The 20,709-nt window shown below is 48.5% G+C and overlaps 1 protein-coding gene across 4 annotated transcripts in view; it reads left to right on the top strand.

Annotated features, from left to right (window-relative positions):
* Window positions 1-1,635: 1,635 nt before the first annotated feature.
* The window catches only part of LOC138515801 (broad substrate specificity ATP-binding cassette transporter ABCG2-like), a 647,435-nt gene continuing 628,361 nt past the window's right edge, over window positions 1,636-20,709 (top strand). For 2 of the 4 annotated variants that reach the window (XM_069630536.1, XM_069630534.1), the window contains exon 1: window positions 1,745-1,874. The gene's annotated coding sequence lies outside the window, so the exon portion shown is untranslated. Of the gene's footprint in view, window positions 1,875-20,709 lie in introns of all 4 variants that reach the window. The other 2 variants (XM_069630535.1, XM_069630533.1) reach the window with 2 other exon arrangements.

The following is a 20,709-nucleotide window of genomic DNA, read 5'->3' as shown; positions in this document are numbered from 1 at the left end:
GCCATCAGCAACTTTTCCACACACTAAGAGGGTAGGTTTTCCTTCTTGTAAGTTGTTGTAATTTTTGGTAATTAGCCATGATTGCTTGATATTACATAGCGGAGTGTGAAGATGATCATGGCCGTAGGGCTCACCGTGCTGTGATTTTTTTTTTGACTAACAATAAGAATATTATCTTATCAGACTTAGAAGATTTATTTTACTCACTCACAAAGGTTGATACCCCAACACCTCTAGGCATTTGAAGATTAAGAATAGCCACTTGGACTCTACATTTTGGACCCACTCAAGGTGAATGATTATTAATAGGGCATTAAAGATAAAACACTGTGTTATTGTATGTTTGGAGCAGACTTAGAATACACTAAAGATGTTGTATCGTTTGTCACTTTTTATTGGAATCTGTTGAATATCGTAAAGCTTGATAGACACTACAAGGTTGAAGTTTGAGCTCCTGAGGAAGGGACACTGGTTCTGAAACACGTAGAGCATATCTCTATTGGATTCCAAAAACTATTGTTGAACATGTGGTGATGAATTCATACATTGTTTGTGTTTCTGAAAAGTTATTATTTATTGCTAATAAGAATTCTGTTTCTATAAAAACTTGTGTGTGAGTGAATATTTCCTTCGGGGAATCTAAAATTGATAAATATTGAGCGTTACACATTGCAATCAGGTGTGCAGGGGACGCGAGTGCTCCACGGTCTGTGGATACCGGTTTCCAACATTGCATAGGGATGACCATGGCCATGGGAGTCAATGCAATAGTTTTGTCCTAGAAGGCGCTACCTAATAGCCAAAAGCCCTGGCATTTAACCACTGTACTACAGAATCTTGTTGGTCCACAAAAAATGAGTATTATAAAAATGTTAAGTGCCAAGTATCATGCAGAACAACGTTTTGTTTTTCAATCAAAACGCACCCGCATCACTAGCTCGATGAAAGGCGCAAGTTAAACACTATAATATAACTCTAAACCTCATGTCCCCAGGGTGGGTGAAAACCGACGAGTTTATTTTTGATAGGCCAAGTGCGTGAGTTGAGAGATCTGCCTCAAATGCGGAAAGAGCAAAAGGAAAGAAATAATTTCTTTTCGTCGTTGGATGAATAAAGGAGTTAATGCATAATAGGAATCCATACAATATATTTTCAGATGTAGCCCCTGCCTCAGCAGCATCATGAGTCGCCAACCAAGGGGCTCCATAGACCAGTTAAGGGTTCCAGAGGTGCACTCCCCCCCCCCCTTTCCAAGCCGCGCCTGCTTTTAGGTCGGAAACCGAAAGTAAACACCTAGTGATGATTTGGTGGGTCTCTTTTCTAAGTTTATGGAGGTTATGAAAAAGACCCGAAGTGAGATTCCTAAACATCAAATTTACCTACAAAGAAAATACATCTTTGCCATGGTTGGTGTACGAATACAGTCTGTCCGCTGGCTCTCGTGCATGAATCCTGCGTACGGCTGAGACCTAATGATGTGAACCTCTGGCATATGGCACTCCCAGTTTCTAGAGTCTCCGCTTTCTGTTTCCAGATTCGAGGCTGCCCTTTCCGAGCCCTGTAAAAAGTGTGCACATTGTTTCCATTCCTGTTCCCTTTTAAGCTACTTAAAAGTGAGCCCGTCTGTGATACAAATTTCTTAAACGGCCACCGCGCGTTTCCTGGCAGGCTGGTACATGCGCGCTGCGCGGCTTCCCCCTGGCGTGCCACTCACACACTGAGCGTGGTGCAGCCTAAAACCAAACAACGTGTTCCTTCCGCCTGAAACTGCTTGCGGTGCATCACTCTCTAACATCCGGCTAATTTGGTGGACCCCTTGGAGACAGACAGCACTGCTGCACCAAGGACTTCAGACCCGTATTCTATTACTCCAGGTTAGCAGTTATAACTATTTTTGTGCCAATGGAGAAGCAGGGAGGAGTGTGGGCGTTTTCAAAGCATCTCTCCGAAGCGGGAGGAGGAACAATGTCAGTAACAAGGGGAAATAAACCACGCTTACGCTGCGCTAGGCTTTATTGTGTTACAAAAATACATCACTTTAGGTCAAGCTACAATTTGAGTCTCCAACTATTTTTTGTGTCCAAAACGTCGACTTGCATTGTATTCGTGTGGGGAATTTGTGGCGATGGATTGGATGTCTGAAATATGCGTAGCCGCCAGCGTTACATAATTTGGTGTAACCGAATGTAGAAACTCCCACGACACGTGATATGAGTGAGGATGTTTATGTTTCAAAGAATGCCTTGTGCATTCCACTAGCCCTTTCCCTGATAGTAATTACTTACTCTCTCTGACACTTCCTTTTTCTTTCTTCTAGTCCAAATTAAATACTTGACTAAACAACAGTAACCTTTGTCAATCGTTCTTTATTAACCTCGTTGTCATGCCCACTTCCCAAGATTACGTAGCTGAAAATAGTGGCTGTTGTGTGTTTCATAATTTCACATAAAAACCCACATTTCTTTTCATAGCAGCAGCAAACCACACTTGCCTGCTGCAACTATTGTGCATATTGTGACAACAGGATGGCCGGGCGCAGCAGGACTGGGCGCGCCGCGGCGGGTGCAATGACAGGACATGCACACTTGGTATTGATGTCTTAGCGCGGACTGCCTTGGCGGGCTTTCCCGACTCCCTTTTATTCAACCACATCACATCCCTCCCCAACTTGGACAAACAAAACAACTTTCAAACATTTCTGTGGTTGCAGTCATTGTGGTGCCTGTGTTTTTCTCACTCGCTCACACCCGTCGGTAGATGCCATTTAGGATGTACCCTTGGAGTCGGGTGGAGGGTACCATTTGGCTGCAGAGTGAGTATCGTCCCTCTCTTCTCTCCTGGGGGTGGTCAGCCTCGCTGGAATCCCTCCCATGTCTCTTTGTTCAGCAGTCTCTTGTGATGGAGTCTCTGGGGGTTCTCTTCGTTCTTCTGCGGTTGGTGTTTGCCCGGCCGATGTAGGGTATGCTCTCATGGGGGCTTTTTCCTCCTGAGTCTCTTTCCACGTGGTGTTTAGTATCCGCCTAAAGTGGGACATGTTCCTGGTGACTGTCTCTGTTCCTCATGTGGCTGTTACTAGCCCATGCTCTCGATGGGTGATGGTCCAGGTTAGAGATTCATAGAGGAGGGCCATCTTTCCGTGCAGTGTCCGATTTCTTAGTAGTGCAGTGTCTCGTACTTGTAGGTGATTAGGTGTTGCCCTTCTTGAGCGATCTTCCTTGGCATTGTGCTCTTGCCTTCTCTGTTCTATTCGTTCTAGGTCTGATTGCGGGGGATGCCAGGAGTGGTGGAGTGGGAGTCCTGCTTGGATGGACACCCCGAACATCAGGGCTGCGGGGTTGATTTGCGTGGCCAAGTGAGGGGTTTGCCGGTATGATCGGAGGAACCGGTACAGTTTTGGTAGCCATAGCCGCCCTTTGTCTTTGATTCGTACAAATTTATTGATGGATGCCATGAATCTCTTTGCGTCTCCATTGGCTTGGGGCCAGTACGTTGTCATGTGGTGTAGCTGTAATCCCATGTTGTTGATAAAGCGTTGGAATTCTTTGCTTTTTAACGGAGGACGGTTGTCGCTTTTGAAAGATACGGTATGCCATAGTGTGATGCTGGCAATGCATCGCCAGGACAGGGCCTCCGTATCCTTGTCCTTTACTGCTTTTTATTGCGTGTTCTGTTGTGTTTTATGTTTAGGAGATCATGTGGGACTCCTGGCGGTGCAGCTCTCTCTTTTGGTTTGGTGTATAGAACCATGGGATACCCTTATGGAACCCATGGGTGGGGGTACAGAGCAGGGTGCGGGCTGGTGGCAGCTCTGTGCTGAATTTACAGGTGCCCTGAGCTGAATTTACAGGTGCCCTGAGCGTCCTCCATTTTGGGATGCCCAGGCACTTTCATTGGAATAAGTTGATTCCTGATGGAAACAAGATGGGTCCCATGGCCTCTTGCCTTCCATTGCCTGTTACCTTGGTTTTCCCGAAGTCTCGGGAAGCCCTGACTCTGTCCCTTCCCCCTAACTGGCTGTTGGGTGGAAGTTCCATATATGGTAGTGTGGGGGAAGTGCCGACCAGACTGGCTGGAGCCTTCCCAACAACCGTATATATTGTGGGTATGCCTGTGGGTGGAACCTGGGTGAATGGAGTGTGTGACGAATACGCATTCAGTGTTGTAGATGTCTAGTATCTGATGTTTGACACAAGGACTGAGACAGCCCTGCCCAAACTGGTATGAATGCAGTGTGTAGTGTTGAATGGCGTGGTACTTGTCCGAATCCACATTCTGTGTTGCGAGTGTCTGGATGGAGAAGAATGGCTAACTGACTGACTGAATGCCCTTTGCGAGTGATTGGTTGCCTGAGTGTGACCCAGCAGAATGAATGGGAGATCAACAGTATATCTGGGGGCGTCTCACTGCCAGAATTTGTTCAGAAGCTGGAGTTGAAACTAACATTGACACTGAAGCTTAACCTTGAAGCCTTGCTGGAAGAGAAGTATTGCTGTTGCTCTACTTCGTCAATCTGAAAGCTGCTGTGTCTTCTAGAACTGACCCAGAGAGGACCTGGTTAGGCGCCCTCTTCCCGAGCTACGAGGGACCATCGTGCACTGCTAACCTGTGCCGAAGTGCCCTGGAAGTCAGCCTACGAAAGGCTGTCAGCCGGAGACAGGGACCGCCGACGAGAAACGAAGAGAAGCACCGGACAGCCGTCCACCGTCGTCAACTAGGGTTCGCAGGTTTGCTATAACCGCTGGAGGCCCGTCGAAGTTAGTGGCCCAGAAGCGGGGACTGCTTGACGCCGTGCCGTCGATGACCGGAGCCGCAACGCTCCATTGATTAAGACATTTGATTCCCAGACGTGCTCGTCCACACCGCCGACCGCCTTATCCCGCGGGAGAAGGCCAGGCCGTCGATGTGCCGAGCATCCGCCGGTGGAATTCCCGCCACCCAAAGAGCATAGAGACGCCGGACGACCCAAAGCCCTTGCTGGGCCACAGTTCTGCACAAACTCTTTGCGGTCCTGAACTATGGACCACGAGGTGCCACTCAACCCTCATCCTTGTAGGACGTCTTCGACTCATCGTCGACGAGCACCGTCAGGCCCGAAGCTGCTGCCTCGTCGCCAAGTTAACCTTCTTCAAGGCCCATCAACGATCTGTGGCTCCTGCTTTAAAGGGAGTCACTCAATAAGGATCCATCGACGCCTCCTCGAGGAACTCTGCTATTCCATGTACATTGGGGTGGAAAAAAACACTTTAGAAGAAATAAGAGTATTCGACCAATATATGGACTGGGCTTGAAGTATATCTTTATTGTACAGGTTGCCCAGGTGTGGGGATCTCCACACAGAACTGTGTCTAGTGGTAGGAGCCAGTATTCTGCCAATTGTTGTAACCAACTGCTTTCCTCCTATGTCTATTGTTGGTTACCATTATTAATTGATTTGTGTGACATTTGACCAGAGTACAGTTGATGCACTTTAATGAAATCTGATAATAATTGTGGTACAACTTAGAACTGTATATATTTGTCATTGTAGATTAACTGAGCACAAAGTGAGTTAGTGTGATCTTGTGTATAACATTGAAGCTTAATTAAATAAAGACTGTGTTTTAACTAATACAGTGTGCGGACATTCCTTGTGGGTGCTTGGGGACTACACTGTACTTAAGAACCAGCCTGCATCACCTCCTGAGAAGCTATGCCTTGATTGCTCGTCCATTGGTACCAACAATAGAGAATCTTGTCTGGGTCCTCTGTGCCTCTCCTCTACCATATAGAGTGCAGGAGTACAGACACCCCCCTCTGGTCCTTTACACTGGTGTCAGTGGTGGGATGCTTATGGTTTTAAGAATCCGTGTATAACCGTGCCACTTACAAAATATCTGCACTTTGTAAATTGAGGTTTAGTTGTGTGCTAGATAACTGCATTACAAGCAATGGAATCTATTGCGAATGGTAAATTGACTCTGATGAGCTTAGAGGCTCTTCAGAGTGCTTGTGAAGCCAGGGACTTAGACTTTGTGGATAAGTCTAGGGCTGAGCTGATAGCTGCCCTGGTGGACTACCAGATTGATTGTGAAGCTCTTGAAGGGGAGGGTGTAACCAATGAGGGCTCTACCCCGGGGGTTGTTGCTGAATCTGATTCTTGGAATGCCACCATTCCTGCTGCCTCTGTTCCGACCTCCAGCAATGTTTCCTCAGGGAATGCCTTGGAACTTGAGTTATTAAGGATGTGAATGCCACAAGTTGGAAATAGAAGCTGTGCTTTAGAAAGAGGAGGGTCTGGGATCTGGGACCCGTACGCAGAAGTACTGGCGACAATCCCAGAGAACACATGTAGGTTTTTGAGAAGTGTCCTCTTGAATGGCCAGCCTTTTACTGGTTTGAGAGACACTGGGGAAAGCATGACAGTGGTAGACCGGACCATGCTCAAGCCAGAGGACTATGTAGGTGCTCCTCTGAGAACCACCAGGTTAGCTGGTGGGCCTCCCAAATTATTGCCTATAGCCTTAGTCACACTCATGATTGGAGACAAGACAGCAAAGCTTCCTGTCCTGGTTCAGGACAATATCCCTGCAAACATTCTGTTAGGAAATGATCTAGTAGAGTTGGGGTTGATCTCGGATGGTCTACCCAGGACTGCTACTGCAGTCACTAGGTCACAGGTGAGACAGGGTCTGGCTGTGAGTCAGGTACCCAAGCCAAAGGCGAGGCCTAAGGTGAGAAGATGGAAGAACAAGAAGGCCAACTCTGTGAAGGGGGCTCCTTCTTTTCCTGCTGTTCCTACAGCCCCCATTGGGATCCATGCTCTGGACGCGCTGGGTCCAGTGGAAAACCCAAACTCAACTCCTGAGGGAGAAGAGGCAGAAGACCCTCCTGCGGCAGAGGTGCTCAACCCGGAGGACCACCCGACCTTCAATGCCTGTTGGCTGATGGGGGACCCTCCCGGGTGGACTTCTGTAAGGGACAGAGAGAGTGCCATGCCACTCTCTCGAGGGTCTGAGGAAACAGGCCCTGTCCCAGGCACAAGGAGAAGTGCCTAGGACATTCCAGATCTATTGGGAGGGTGAGCTCCTTGTTAGTGAGCCCACTAAGCCTGAACCTGGTGCCCCCAAGAGGTTGGTAGTACATCAGGTTTACAGGACCTTCCTGCTGCAGTTAGTGCATGAGGTGCCCTTAGCTGGTCATCTTTATTCCAAGAAGACTAAGCAGAGGCTCTCTGGCCATTTCTACTGGCCCCGGATGGGAGTAGAAGTGGAGTTCCACTGCAGGACTTGCCCAACTTGTCATTTGCCTGGCAAGACTGGAGGCAGTGTCATTACCCCACTGCAGCCGTTACCAGTGGTTGGCACACCATTTGAGAGGGTGGGCATCGACATTGTCGGTCCCCTTGACCCTCCCACTTCAGGTGGACATCGGTTCATCCTGGTCTTAGTTGATCATGCCATCAGGCACCCTGAGGCTATACCCCTCCGGATTGTTACTGCCAAGGTGGTTGCCACGGCTCTCCTGGGCATTTTCACCCGTGTTGGATTCCCTAGCAGATCCAGCTTCATGTCTAGTTATATGAAAACAATGTGGAAAAAGTGTGGGTAACCTCCAAGTTCTCCACCTCTTACCATCCTCAGACCAATGGTCTGGTCGAGAGATTTAATAAAACTCTCAAGGGCATGCTCGGCGCTTTGGAAGAGCCCCTAAGGAGAAAATGAGATCTTCTCCTGCCATGCCTGCTATTCGCTTACAGAGAGGTACCTAAAGAGGGTATTGGCTTCAGCCCCTTTGAGTTACTCTTTGGACATCCCGTGAGGGGGCCTGCCTTGATCAGAGAAGGTTTGGAAGCCACCCCTCCAGGTCCTGCCAAGCAAGTGGGGACTATGTGTTAGGCCTCAGACGGAGGATGACGCAGATGATGGGTCAGGCGACAGCAAATCTCAAGGCTAGCCAGGAAATGAATAAGTACTGGCATGACCTTAAAGCCTCGCAAGTGGATTGGACTCCAGGCCAGGAGATCCTTGTGATGGAGCCTACCAAGCCTCGAGCTTTGGCAGTCAAATGGACTGGACCCTTCAGGACGATCTCCAAGATGGGCGAAGTCAATTATCTGGTTGACATGTGAGTCTCTGGGGTAGTCCCTCAAGTATTCCACGTCAACAGGCTCAAGCCTTTCCATAGGCGAGCGGAGGTCTCGTGTCTCTTGCTAGCTTCAGAGCAAGAAGAGAATGAGAGTGAGCCCCTTCCTGATTTGCTGCATAGCAACCCTCAGGATGGCTCAGTGGAGGGAGTACATCTCTCTCCAGATCTGGTGACTGAGCAGCAGAGGGCCTGCAGGGCTTTGCTCCGGCAGTATTCCTCTCTGTTCTCACTGACACCAGGCCTTACACCGTGGTGTAGGCATATATTCAGTGCTGGGAGACTTTGTTTCCCTTAGTCCTTTCCAATGCTGCAACTTTTCTGCAACATGTAACAAGTGTACAGTGTACCTTCCAGTACACTACACTTGGGTCTATCAGTTATTTCCAAAGGCCCTAGATACCCTCGAAGGATTTTTTTAGAAGTGGGGCTGTGCCTTGGACTGGGCTGGTGGCAGCTTATCATTTCGTATATTTTTAACCCTTTCCTGCCAGGTAAACCGCGATTACCGTGTTTGGCACAAATAGGTAGCCTGGCTCCAAAATGGCCATGCCACAAGGTTCTTTGTCCTGTCCTTTGGCCATCTTGCCCCTTCCCCAGGTCGAGCCGACTCAGGTCAGTCCTTATTTGGGCATGCACTCTCCTGCGAAACACCAAGCTTTCGCAGCCTTCTGCATGCCTTCCGTGTGTGCCTCCAGGATGTGGGCTGTTCCAATACATCTACGTCTAGTTCCAATACACATCATGTGTGCCAGAGAGTCTGGAGTGCTGTGAATGCCTGGGACCACCGTGGTCCGTGATTGTTCCACATATGGTATGCTTTTATGTGAGCAGATCATCTATTGGATCCTCTTCATTTTGGTGTGAAGGAGATTCTGGATAAGAGAAGGCCCCAAACACCCATACCATGTCGATCAATGGAGTTCTCACTGAATGAAGGATAGGATTCAAGTATCCTGAAACTAAGAAGCCGAGTCGAGGAACTGCTGGTGACCCTCTGGAAGGTTTGGCACCCTGTGGTGGCAGGCAGACCTTCCCCTTTCTATCCCTCTCACCACTCCTCTGGAGTGATCACGTTCTCCTTTCCTCCCACCTCACCCTCTCTACCCCTCCGGCCAAGCCAACTCCATCACTGCCACCCACCTTCTCGGTCATCCGACCCATGAAGCGCGTGTCAGTTAAGGCTTTCGCTGCCACTTTCTCACCCCCTCTCCCACTTTGGCTGACTCACAGCCCTTTCCATGCTCCACTCTGCTATATCTGATACTCTTGATGTTCTTGCCTCTGTGATGAGGATCCGCCTGAAGACAACAGCCAAGTGAAACTCCTGGTACGACTCAGACCTCGTCACCCTTAAACACAAGTGCACAGTGGCTGGGAGGAAATGGCATGCTTCATATACATCCTCTGACAAACTGGCCTGCCTCCTGCTCCAAAGGCAATACCGGCTCTGTCCTCACCAAGAAGAGAGCTCACATCCAAGCCTGCGTCTCTACGGCATCTAACAACTCGGTGTTAAGATGGACTTTTGAACTCAGACCAATCAAGGTAGCTGGGTGGTGGTCAAGACTAGGTCTCAGGAGGGGTGAGGGTGACTGAAAGACCTCAATGAGCACACAGAGTAAAGGACGCTTACACATCACTCCCAGTCAGGTGTAGATATATTAAAAATACATATACATTTACTTCAAGGCCTTAAATCACAGTAATACTATTAAGTCAACACAATCCTATCTAAATACATATATACAAGACCATTGGGGTTTAAAGGGTTAACGCACAAAATGGGCCCACAACCTAAAAGGGGATGGAAACAGGCAGTGCAAATAGTCTTTAGTCCCTTCTGCATCCAGCACACTCCTAACTAAGAGGCAGTCCAATCCCTAAGAAAAGTGGAGCCTACTGCTCAAATGTACAAGCAATGCCAGCGCATGTGATAGTTCTAATGGGCAGAAGTGGGTCTCTTCAAGGGTCTGTAGCAACTCAGGAAGGTGAGTGAGGCTATGAAGAATAGGTTCCCACTATTCCAGGAGTGTCTCCACTTGAGGGCAGAGTCGATTCCTAGGGTTGGGAATAGTTCTCTAGTTCGCACTAGCAGTCGAAAGGAGAGGGGCCCCCGGGGCCACTTGTGTGTAAAAATGGATGGAGGCACTATGGGCCACCGTTTAGGGTTGCGATTACTCACTGACCCCCGGCGCACTCCGGACTAAACTTCGGCAGTGGAGTCCACTCCGGTTGCAGGTTCAAGTGCGCAATTTGATAGCTTTGCGGCTTTCAGCAGCAAAGATACAGTGATGATTCCCAAACTGGACAGTGGCGATTTCTCAGCTCCTGGTGGATGGATCAGGCCAGTTTCACTGCAGCAGGCTTCAGGGGCAAGAGGGGCACAAATGCAATGCCCCTGTAAAGTTCGTCACCATGGCTGGGCAACACGGTAACCACGTATGCTCCCGTTGTGGCGCACTCGTCTCACTTCAGACCTAGGGATGCCATGTGTTCGAAATTCGGTGTGAGGGTGCTGTGAACACAGAGCTAGAGATATACCTCAAAACAGTGGCGGTATCAGGGCAAAGAGTCTGCGTATGCTGGTCAGACTATTGGTTGGCCCAGGGACACTGCCGAGAAGGCTTACTTGCAGGTTTTGATGAAGGTGCCGAGAATAGTTGGTCACACTATTCCTTCTAGGACGATCAGCAAGTTTGTCTGTGGGCTGTCCTATTGTGGGTACAATGACTGTCTATTTCCTGTGTATGGGTTATGTCCCACTATAGTTACCCCTCCCATCCTTGTTACTGGTAGCGTTGCCATCGTGTCCATGAGTTGTGGCGAGTTGTCCTGTAACTGTGTCAACTGCTGTGTAGTTTGTTGGGCTGCCGGCAATTGCAGAGCTGTCGGTTGGGGTGCTGGCATTTGTTGTGTCATTGGTGTTGTCTGGTGTTGCGTCTGTGCTGGGTGTATGTTTTGCTGTGGCATATTTTGTTGTTGTCCTGTCTGAGGGTTCTGTGTGTAGTAGCCTTCCTGCCAACCGTGGTAGCTCTGTTGCCCTTGTTCACCCCACCCCTGTTGCATCCCTCTGCTCCTACATGTGCGAGAAATATGACCTAGCTGTCCGTAAGTCCTGCATTGGAGTGGTTTGCGTGCTTTCCATGGGAATCCCCCTCCTCCCTCACCCTGTTCATGTTTTATTTGCTGTGGGTATCCCTGAACCCCCCATTGGTTGGTTTGATTGTGGCCCAAAGCCCTGCCCCCTTCGCAACCCCACCCCCTTCCTGTGTAGTTATTCTGGTAACCACCCATTCCCATGTATCCTCCTCCCATTTGTGGTGTGTATTCCTGCACTCTGTTGTATTGTTGCTGGGTTTGGAGCTGAGGTTGGGGTTGTGAAATTCCCATCTGTGTCTGTTATGAGCGCGTCTTCTAGTGCATATTTGGATAGTTTCTTTTGGACCAATTTAGCTTGATCTGCCTTCCTGTCTTCAGCCGTTTGCTTCATCTTTTCTTGCCATAGCCTACAATGGTGTACTATAGTGAGTTGTATTTCTGACCATGCCTTAGCCTCCATCCCTACCAATTATTTCAAATGTTTCTGTACTGGCTCTGGTAACCCTTGTATCAAGATGTGATAAAAGATAGCTATATATTTATCCCACGGCTCTCTAGTTTGGAGGTGACAAAGCTCTTGAATCTCTTGGATGTAATTAACAGGCTATTAGTCGTCCCACATCTTGCATGATGTAATTGCTCCTATATCTGACGTGTCGGGATATTGTGTCCGCAATGCCTGCCATACTGTGTGTCTGCAATTTGCAAATGGTAATCCGTCATGTGATTTGTTTTGGGTGGTCACTCCTGGGAACCCCGCCCTCTTCCAAATGTCATCTGCTGCATCACCCAATATAGAGACCAGTAGGCCTTTGACGTCCCCACTGCCAATCCATGTCCTGCCGTTAATTTCACCATTTCGTAAATCCATTTCCCCGATCCCCCGCGTAATGATGGTAACCTACATTTAATGTTTTCTTTATCTGTGTGTTTCCATTGCACGTACTGTGGTTGTGTCCCTCCCCTTTCTAGTAAGGGCATCTGCGAGTACGCTGCCGTTTCTTCAGGTGTCTGCTGTACATTGCCCCTACCCCTCCGTGCAAATACATGGCAGTATTATTTTACTTGACCTTGAATTGAGGATTTGGATACTCTGCTGTCACTGAAGGAGAAACATGTATTGTATCATACAATTGTTGTTCCGCTCTGATCCCTACCATCAAATGTTTGCTACCAAATACTTCAATGCCAAAAATTATCACAAATTACATTCCCCTCGTTCCATTTACACATCCCCCTACCCACACAAGAATGCATTGCTAATTGCCTGGACCACACTTACTTTTGTTCCGCCCGGCCGCTGAATCGCAGTTATCTGCTCGTCTCACCCCCTCTGGACTGCATGGATACCTCGCCGACTGCGGGCGAGATCATTTTGAAGTCGTCTCCCAATGAGCAATCTCTGGTTGCGCTGTCTTGTTGCCTCACAATTCCCGCAAGGGTTCTGCAGTCCTCTGAAGTCCGACGGCTGAAGAGGCAGCATCTGGCCAGGCTGACATCACAAATGATCTCACTGGGGCCTCTAACATTTTAGGGGATTTCTGGGCAGGCATAGCCGTACGAAGGGTCAGCGGACCCCAACTCACGAAGGCCCTAACTCCTTCCCTTGTCCCAAAGACGTCAAGGTCCACACAAGTAGCAAAAGGGTTACTGCGGTTTTATTTTAGGCAACAAAATACACAGGGGTCGTATGCATGGAGAAAGGTCCAGGCACATCTCGCAGCTTCTGGTTCGCAGGCCAGTTTTCATGACTTGTGACATCATATTCTACTTCACTCGTTGGCTCTCTCCCCACAAACCTAACGCCACTCAGGATAGGCCACTGAGCGGTAGGTCTAGCATAGCACCCTATAGTGAATGCAGCTGTGTCAGGTGGTGTACTTGGATCGTCCCTAAAAATTGCTACTCTGAAAATATTACATTGGGTAAGCCCTGTGATTGGTCGGTAGGTCCTGCCATCTGCCCCTAGACTTCAGGGTCCGGATTGGTCAGGCTGCGGGCCTGCAAGCCTGGGGCAAACTCAGTTCCCAGCCCGCGAGCCACCTGTTTGCGCTACATGTATACTATGTGTCAGCGAGGTGCAGCTATGTGTCTGTTATACAATAGTGTGTAGACGACTAATGCCATGAGAGCGTTCCATTTCTCATTGTACGAGGTAGCTGGAGAGTAGCTTTCCCAGCCTCCGAGTCTTGGCCTAATGTCAGCTCGGCCGAGTCACGTGGCTGTATACCACTCTTGCAGGCTCACTTGCTTCGAATTAGCTTGTATTTTGCAGGGAATATTCTTTGCTGCAGCCGGTGTCACCTTGGCTCTGTGTGTGGAATGTCATCTGCAACATTGTGGCCTTGGCTGCCGTTGCTCTTGCCATGGCTGTTCTGCTTACACCGCACCCTGTGGCTTGAGATTTCTCTGAGACGATCATGGCCTACTGTATTTTCCTAAGGCCTGTTCTGGCTTCTATCATGGGTGTTCCATAGTATCCATAGGTTAGTGTGAGTCATGGCCGGTCAGGTCCCTTGAGTGCTCCTGTCCTTCCATAGGGTTAGTTGCATGTAAGCATTTGCAAGTATGTACACAAGCTCTTCTGTCTTCTTGCATTTCTGCGTTGCTGTAGCAAACCTAATGGCAAAATAACAAACGTGCAGGCAGTATGTATATGCCAGTTTCCTCTACCTCATAGGGCAGTACGCGTGTGTTCTTCATGTAGATTTTGTGTGTAAGTGTCCCGAATGTGCGGTGTGCTGTGCTTCAGTCTAATTTAGCTATGTCGTCATGATGTCTCTAACGACTTGAAGCATTGCTCCTTGGTGCTATTAGTCGATTCTGTCCATGTAATCGTCTCCAGCTCTGTCTTGTCTCTCCTCGTCCACTCTAGGTAGGGTTCAAATTACTGCTGGGTTGTATGGTCTGCTTGCAGGGTACCTTTTGTGGTATTTATCCATGGTGGGAGCAGTGGGAATTGGTACAACCTCATAGGATCGGCAGCCATGTTGTCATTGGTGCTTCTTTCGGTTGGGGGGTCTCTGGGGACGGAAGGCATTCTCAGATTTTCCCTATTCACAACTTCTCTGGAGTGGATGGTGAATGTGAATAGTATCAGTTCTAGTCTTTCGGCGGTTGGGCCGCTGAATAAGTTCTAAATTCTGGCGTCGACTACATAGATATGTGTTTTACAGCTCTTCCTGCTGTACGTGAGGGTGGTTTTGAAGTACCCTACAACTGGCAGGTTTTTTTTTTTTTGCACCCTTGTGCAAATAGCTGTACGGGCTTGCGCCGCAGTGTTGGTTTGGGGTTCAGCTTCTCGAACTTAGTGGTCGGCATTACATTCACTGTGGCACCAATATCAATCATCATCTTCACTGGGATGTCTCTGACTGTTACCATGCAGCTACGATGCGATTTACTGTTGTGGGTTTGTTTGCTGTGATCTGGCTTGACTGCCGAGATCATGTGAGCTTTTTCTCATCTTGGTTTGTGGTAGTGGCTTGCACGGTCAGGTGAATGTTCTCTGCCCGACTGGTCGTTGCTGCTGCTGTCAGCGTTGTCTCCTTCGACTGCTCGGGCCCACCCTCTGTGAGTATCTCTGGTCCAGTCGGGCTACCTCGTGGGCAGTGGTCTGGTTGCCGTGAGCAGAAGGATTGCGCTTTCCTGCATCTTGGATCACTTTTCCATTCCTGGGCTTTGCTTTGAGGCGAGTGTTACTTGGCTCTTTGGGAGTTGAGGCATACTGACACATAGTGGTTGGTTTTCCTGCACTTGTAGCACAAGGCTCCATATGCCGGGCCTGGTTCCCCTTTGTGTTTTTGGCCGCCACACCATAGGCAATCCTTGAGCTTGCTCGCAGCTTGCCCCTTTTGGGGTCGTTTCTGTCACAGTGCATTGATAGTGGTCATGCTGTTATGTCGAGTGATAGGTGACTGATCAACTGTTCCATTTCTGCCATGTGTTTGTCTGTTCTTTCACGTTGATGTCCCATGGTGAGGATTGTGTATAGTGGGAGATTTGTCTCAGACAGGATGGTTCTACGAAGCTTCTTGGAGGAGAGGCCATGTATGACTTGTTGTCTGACTGCAAATCCATCGTCGGGAAAGTTGCACTCAATTGCCATTTCCCATACTCGACCATGGAAGTCGTCCATGCTTTCTTGTGGGCGTTGCCTTGCCTTGCTCATTTTGAAGCGTTCAAAATCCGGGCTTAGTTGAGGCCAAAATTTTCTTGTTAGGACAGTCTTCGCAGTCTCATAGTCGTCCTCAGTGCCACGGTTTGGAAGCACGTTCTCAACGCCATGGTGCCAAGGTTGAGCATGAGGAACATCAATTTTTCTTCATCGTCGGTGATCTTGCGAGATTTTAGGCTTGGTTCAAATTGTTGGACCCATAGCTTCCAGCGGAACGCTGCCCGGGGGCCAAAAGGCTTGAATGGCTTTGTGAATGTGCCCTGCGTGGTATCTAAACATGTTGTGGTTCTGTGGCCTGGATGGAGTTGTAGCTGGGTCTTCTGCCATAGTGTGATTCCATGCAGGTGTAGTTGGTGCTGGGTGCACAGAGCAGCATGTGTGCCTGCAAGGGTACGTGTTCCAAGCCACCGGGGCAGGATCACTGCGGAATGGGACGGTCTTGGCAGTGTTGTGTTGCCTTACACAGGGGTAGGGCAGTGTTACCTTTGGTACCACTGAAGGGTGAATAGCATGCATGCAGTCCTATGGGCTGGGCCTGGGAGGCTAGTCGTGGACTTCTTGTGCTTCTCCCTGGTGGCCGGCGGTCAGCAGAATGGTATCAGCACTAGTTGCAGGGAAAGGGTCCAGGGAGGGGTGCAGCGCCTTCTCTTTACTCACAGCTATCCTCCATTGTGCTGTCGCTGTTTCAGATGCCTAGGCACTGTGGGGGATGGGCACGACTCCGCGGTTGAGTCTGCGGGCCTGTGGGTGCCTGGGGCGTGTTAGTGGGCCAACATAGCGGTGCGCGGTGTCAGGTGAGAGGTAGCAGCGGGTGGGCTCTGTCTCCGCTTCGTCGCCAGTGTGACACCTTCTGGATGGCTGGGTGTAATGACAGGACACTCACACTCGGTATTGGTGTCGGAGCGCGGACTGCCTTGGCAGGCTTTCCCAGCTCCCTTTTATTCATCCACATAATGTGGTCTCTCCCAGCCACGTGATCTGTCACAACATGTGATCATCACACATATGAGACATTCCCCACCCCTGGCTATTCGCTACCTCAGCAGCCACCCCCCAAAACCCAGACAAAGCCAGAGGACAAGTGGTGTGTGGGAAGAAAAGTGCCTGCGGCGTGCTTAAGGCAGCAGTTGACTTAAATGACATCACAGTGTCGGGAATCTACACTGAACTGGCCGTGCCATTGATGAAGTCCTTGGCCTCCTCAGCCAGTCACCTGGGCAATGATTTTAAGGTTGGCCGCTCAAGCACTCCTTTCGGGGGAAGTGAAGCTCCCCGCCCTAACCGCTGACCATCCCCTTCCATAACAGAAATCTCTAACTCGAAACATACCCTTCCACTTTTCCCCCATCGTCTTTATGTGGCCTTCGCCAGGTTAGATGAACATGATCACTTTTGATCGATTAGCTTGGCCCTGAGCCGGAAGCCGCCTCTACTCACAGTTCCCAATCCCCCTCATGTCCCTCCCACGTTGTAATGGCACATGGTGTTGACAAAGGTCTTGTAACCATGGGTTCTGTGATCTAACTCTTGGTTGCCTACCAGCACTTTGTACGTGGGTGCACACTGTAACTCTGACACGGCTCGTAGGTGGATGCCGACATTGGAGAGTCTCCACCTCACGCACGGTCCGCTCTTCATACAAGACTTGGCTGACACCAGTAACTAGCTGGGTCTGGATTCGAGAGAGAGGCTTTAATGTTAGGGCAATCCTGAAAGAGCCAACCCATTTGGAATAGCCTGTTGCCATAATGCTATTTACCAGATCTGTTTTAAAGTGCTTTGGAACTTTTCCTGTGCCTCCCCATTAGTATCCACTCAAGTTACCTAACCCTCTTTATGGTTTCACTAAACTCCCCCTCCCTATCCAAAACCTCTACCTAACCCTCTTATCCCCGCCCCCATTGGCTGCCACGTGGGGACCTGATCATACAACTCAGGAACCTGTGGCAACCATGGTGGGAGGGGTTGTGTTTCATTTGGCTTATGTGGTTAGGGAGGAGTTGTGGTGACACCCCTTGTGTCTTAACTCCACCTCTGTGGTGGGCACCACAGAGTCTCGTGGTTTGAAGGGTTACCACAAAAAGTTAGAGAGCTCTTGAAAGCAAGGCGGGGGCAGACAGGGGTGCACATAGACTGAGTGTCACGGGAAAGGCACAGATCCCGGCCCTGCAAGGGCAACTCCCCCTCAAGGACAGTAAGTGGTACGGACCCAGGACTGGGGAGCGGCCTTGGGCTTACTGTGAACCGGGCAGCTGAGGGGTGCGAGGTGTGGCGAGCCTCCAAGTGTTGGGAACCGGCGGCGGCACGGGACTCCAGGATGGGCAGCAGCTTCACAGCACACTGAGCGGCTCCGGATCAATGAGGCTAGGCCGGCCTCCGCGAGATAGACCTGGGGGGCGCCTACAGGCATATAACTACAAAAAGGGGCATTTGGATGCATTGACAGCTCGCTGGCTACTGCAAAGTGTTGGCAGCAGGGACACCTTTGTTTTGTTAAAATGTGCTTTTCACCTATCTGAAAGCAGATGTTTTCAAATGTTAAGTGTTGTTGTGTGTCTAGACTGGCATACATTGGACCCAGTTTGGACATGTTTTCTTATTATGGCATTGGATTCTTTATGGCAAAGCCAACAGGAATATGTTATGTGGGGTTACTGGCATACTGGCAGAGCCAGCTTGGACATGTTTTCATATAGTATCATTACTGGCATTAAAGCCAACATGAGTAAGTTCTTATATAGGAACAAAACACATAGTCGTGGAGCCACCAGGGATAACTGCTATTGAGAAATGCGGTTTGTGGCAGCCCTTGGCTCATTATAATGGACCAGTCTTCATGTGGCCTAGAGCCAAAGGGGAGGAAACAAATGAAGGTCTCTCTCTCTCTCTGTCTCTGTCTCTGTCTCCGTCTCTCTCTCTTCGTTCCTTGACACACTCAATATGTGAGAACTGTCTAACAAATGACCATCCTTCAGTAAACTGTAAATATTTATAACCTGCTACAAATATATATATATTTGTATTTCCAGAATGGGGATGACTGTAGATTTACTTGGTTCTGGCTCAGTTTCTAAGGGTTGACTTTGTTGACAAGCCTTCTTTCATTTTATGCAACAGCCACATGTTTTTTCTTTCCATTGCATGGCATCATTTGCCTTGGACCTCTGCTTACGTTCACAGTCATTTGGTAATATGGGCCTATACACGTTACATATGGTGATCCATTCTGGTATGAAATATATAGCCTATTATAGTGATATTGTAACCATTTTTGGGAGTTTGTTGCAGGAGGGTCGCCCTATAAAAGAGAGCATAAATTGAGGAAAACACATGTGGAGTCGATGGCTTGGGTGGTCAATTTTTCAGCTCTGTATGGGGCTTAGGAGAGGGGTCCACCATTGGGTTACAGCGACAGGGTATAATGATTCAGTTGTCTTTAAGGGAAGTAGAAATTGCGATCAATCACACAAAAGAGCGCCCAGCCCAGATGCAGTTCCTGTGGATCCTTTATAAGGGGATGATGGATTTATGGCCCTGTTTTGGAATATATGCTTTAATGCATTTTTGCACACAAGGGAATTTCTGCCTTTGTGGAAAATCGCAATAATCTACCCAATATTTAAAAAAGGAGATGATGGGAGCCCGCTTGTTTACAGACTGATATCACTCCTGGATACTTCCTTTAAAATATTTGGTTGTATATTGTTGGGTCATATTGAGACCTGGATTGTAGCCGATTCAGTGCTGGCAGATGTACAGTCTGGTCTTAGACCAGTCATGGGGATATGTCACCAGACCCTACATTTATTTTTGCGTGTGGCTCGTTCTGTTTACGTGAAGGGCAAATCAATTAACTTGGCCTTCGTGGATCAAAGCACCACATTTAACAAGGTTAATAGAACCGGCCTCTGGGCCATGGTTGGGTCCATGGGGTACCTGAGTGGGCTATTGAGGTTCCTGCAGTTGGTTCACAAAGGCACCAGGGCATGTGTTTGTTATGGGGACCAGTGACAATGCACTGGTTATTTTGATGTGGTCACAAGTTTCGACAGGGATGCACTCTGGCCCCGATTCTATTTACACTTTACATAAATGGTCTTTATAAAGCACTTGTAGATTCCAAGGTGGATTCTTCAGGGGTGGGCAACATAATTTTCCCACTTTTAGCTTATGCAGATGATACTGTTATTATTGCTCGAACTCCAAATGCCCTACATAAATTAATCAATGTTTACACTGATTTTATGGTAAATTTAGATCTGAAAAAAATCAATACATCAAAATGAGCTGTTATGGCATTCAGGGCAGGCAGAGGAAGGAAACAAATTGGGATGCATGGAATGTATAGCAATGGATGTATAATGCCAACGGTCCAAGAGTTTGACTATCTAGGCATACGATTTGAGGAAAACTGGCAGGGGGTGTCACACATATCGAAACCGAGAACTAAAACGACCCAGGCAATGGGAGGGGTATTTCGCTACGTGCACATGTGTCAGGGTAAACCACTAGGAACGATTCTGAAGGTTTACAATTCTCAGACGAAGGCAGCCACTAATTATGGGGCCTCACTGTGGTGTTATGAAAATGTTGCCATATTACAGACCATAGAAAATAAGTTCTTTAAAAAGTTATCCGTTATTCGGCTCCAATTTATGGTCAAACCCCAGAGCATTGGTTACACAGAATGTAGTTAAAGCCCCGTTATGCAGTTGTGTTTGCCACAAGATACCGTGGTTGAAGCACATTTCGGACTGTATAACCAAGATAAATGCTCCCAGCCTTTTTAGTACAACACATTTTCTGTCTCAACAGGTGAACAATGCTTGAACAATGCTTACAAAAGGAACTTTTGAACTTTAGTTAATGAAAGGCGTGAACTAGCAGTGTTGCTTTTGGTCTCAAATAGGAAATGTGCCATTGTCGCGAAAGTGGACTCAATACAATCGTATTTAATGCACATTGACATTCCAGCTGACAGCTGGATTTTGACTAGAGCATGTTTTGATTTGCTATTGTGTGGAAATACAGCGAGTTGGCAGAGGTATTCCTAAGTTTTAGAGTGTCCATGTTGTGGTTCGACCTATAGGGGACCTACTGCATTTCGTGTTATTGGGTCCCTATCACAGTAACATTAGAAAACAATCATTGTTACCAATTTTGAAACGGTGGAAATTCACCCAGTGTCAACCAGCTCTAATGTTTTTGCTTCATGCAGAGCCATGTGCTGTAGCCTGGGGTTTCCTTAATTATCGGTAGAGGACCTGGCAAGCAAGAAAAAAAATGTCCTTGACTTTCATTGGACAATT

This window comes from Ambystoma mexicanum, chromosome 6q, assembly GCF_040938575.1.
Source record: "Ambystoma mexicanum isolate Mex_15411 chromosome 6q, UKY_AmexF1_1, whole genome shotgun sequence".
Lineage (NCBI taxonomy): Eukaryota > Metazoa > Chordata > Amphibia > Caudata > Ambystomatidae > Ambystoma > Ambystoma mexicanum.
Note: the sequence above shows the minus strand (reverse complement) of the source record. Positions and strands in the feature narration are given on the sequence as shown.